This window comes from Antedon mediterranea, chromosome 2, assembly GCF_964355755.1.
Source record: "Antedon mediterranea chromosome 2, ecAntMedi1.1, whole genome shotgun sequence".
Classification (NCBI taxonomy): Eukaryota; Metazoa; Echinodermata; class Crinoidea; order Comatulida; family Antedonidae; genus Antedon; species Antedon mediterranea.
The window spans coordinates 31,547,304-31,549,803 of record NC_092671.1 but is presented as its reverse complement, the minus strand read 5'-3'; the positions used below and the strand labels follow the sequence as shown (position 1 = coordinate 31,549,803).

Below are 2,500 nucleotides of genomic sequence, written 5' to 3'. Positions count from 1 at the left end.
CCTTTTGGAGTCGACTCGCCAGAATTCGTGTGTATAGTCTGAGCACGATAGAAGAAATAGTCAAGGGTCGCCAATCATTGATGGAATCGGAGTCGCCACTTCCTTTTGGCAACAAAATTGAACGGTTTTCTTTAAGATCCTTGGGGATCTTCCCACTGATAAGAAAAGAGTTGTACAGACTAGCGAGTACCGTATTGATGTTAGGGTTGCATTTTAGGTCCTCGAGAGTAACCTTATCTGGACCAGCAGCCGTTGCTGTTTTTGTGGCCTTTATGGCTGTATTCACTTCCTCCACCGTAATTGGCAACAATAAATTTTTATTGTCTACCCTTGCCTTGGGCGGAGGCAGATGACTGAGATCGACTTCAGCCGAACTAGCTGAAAATCTGTCTCTATACACCTCATGGATTTCATCCACTTTTAAAGGACACTCGCCACCCGTTTTTTGATCCAGAATTTCTATTGCCAGCTTTTTCCTGTCCCTATAGTACTGCCGCTGCATGTACTGAAAGCCGCTTGCCTTCTTTGCTGATCGCCTTCGTGGTTTTCGGTTACTCCTCTTTCGTACTTTTAATCTCTTATTGGTAGCAACCCGTTGGAGCTTCCCTTTTATCTTATCGTAACCGCTCACGTCTGAACTTTTCTCAATGGCTCGACTAAATGATGTTAGCACAAGATTTCCCAACTCTGTATTTGTTATCTGCCCCGTAGCAGATATTAAGGCTTCTTCGAAAGGCTCCTTTGGAATATCCTCTTTTCGCTGTGGTCTTTTTGGCATTGGAACTCGGATGACAGGGAGTTGAACAGCTGATTTTGCCTTTGGACCGAAAAGTAGCCCTAGTGCTCGTCGTTTGTCACTCACCTGCTTGTTCGTTTTCGATAACAGCTGTTTAGCAATGTCACTATTGATCTGTCTGGACCCCTGAAATTCAGAGTTCAGATAAATTAGTTTTTCAACTTCTTCATCTGACCAGATTGACTTCTTAGATCTTTTGCTATTCTTAGCCCTTTGCAATCTCTTCCCCTCTACTTCCGCCTGTTGAGCTTCCACCCTCTTTAAATTACGCAGGATAGGGTGTCGGTGCCTTTCATGCTGGGAGAGACCCGTTTTGGTCTTAAATGCCTTGCCACAGGAGCAGACAAAGTCTAACACCTGGGCGATAGTAGGTTGTTCCAATATACTACATTTGGCGTAGTGTATGGTAGCACCGTGCCCCGTTTTGGAAAACTTCCCACATTTTCCGCATTTAAATAGTACACTCGCATCGGTATGCTTGTGTAGGTGAGTTGTCAATTTTCTTATTTCTGTATAACCGGTGTTACACATGGGACACACAAAGTATGTAAACGGGACAGGTACTACCACAACCGGGTTGTTCTCTACCTCCTTTCTACTTTCAGCAGAACGGACAACAGGTATATCCTGAGCGCTCTCAGGTATAGATAAATCCTCAATTGGAGTTCTTACTTTGAAGAACTCTTTTAGACTTGACGGTGGGATGTTGTGCCCGTCTATTACAGGATGCTTATGACTTCTAAACTCACAATGCCGGAAGGACATTGTCAGCACTGATTTTGTGCTAGGTTCTCCTTCGGAATCGACCTGTCCCAGCGCCAGACTCGACTCCCGTACAGTATGCAATTTAGTGGACGAAAGGCTGTTTGCACCCTTCCGAACGCGGTCGTTTGTTTCCTTATGAAGAAAACGGGCGCCACCGCCTCCCGACTGACTATAGCACGAGCATTCATCTAAAGACACCGGAGCGTCTCTAGAGTTCATACTGTGGCGTCGTACGTTATATGCAGCAACCTGCTGCACGGTTGACCTGTCGGCCGTCCTGCATGCGGGAGAATCAAATACAGGAGACGTGCATGCCCGCTCCTGTACCTGCAAGTGTGTCGCAACCCCCATCTGCACCTGCAACAGATGAGGCCGGGTCCCGAGTCCGGGAATATAATTAAATATACTTGTACAAATCAACTTGTTTTTACACTCTCGGGAGATTAACCTAAGAGAAACCCCAATTAGACCAGTGAGGTACGGTAAGAACACACGTACATTAGGTTCTCATTTCTATATATTCGCCATCTTTTGGAATCTTTTGTGATCGGCAACTGGATGTACAAGGACATTCACGTTGCAGGATCTGTAAAAGAGTCGCTGACAGTGCCCTAATTAAGAGAGTCATAGTTACTCCCGCCGTTTACCCGCGCTTCGTTGAATTTCTTCACTTTGACATTCAGAGCACTGGGCAGAAATCACATTGCGTCAATGCCATGGTTGCGGACGTCGCAATGCTTTGTTTTAATTAGACAGTCGGATTCCCCGTGTCCGTACAAGTTCTAAGTTGGCTGTTTGGCGCCGGCCGAAGCGACCCCGAAAGACCGCCAAGCCAGGAAGGTCCACGGAATGGGCCCGGCACTAGTCCGGACTCGCCCTGCTTGCGCAGGCCTCGCCCAGTCACGGCACGCGCCCGGTCCCGCTTCACTCCCCGGCCCG

General features: G+C 47.3%; 1 pseudogene; it reads right to left on the bottom strand.

The window, feature by feature from the left end:
- LOC140042440 (large subunit ribosomal RNA) overlaps positions 1 to 2,500 on the bottom strand; it is a 6,664-nt pseudogene that overhangs the window by 1,923 nt on the left and 2,241 nt on the right.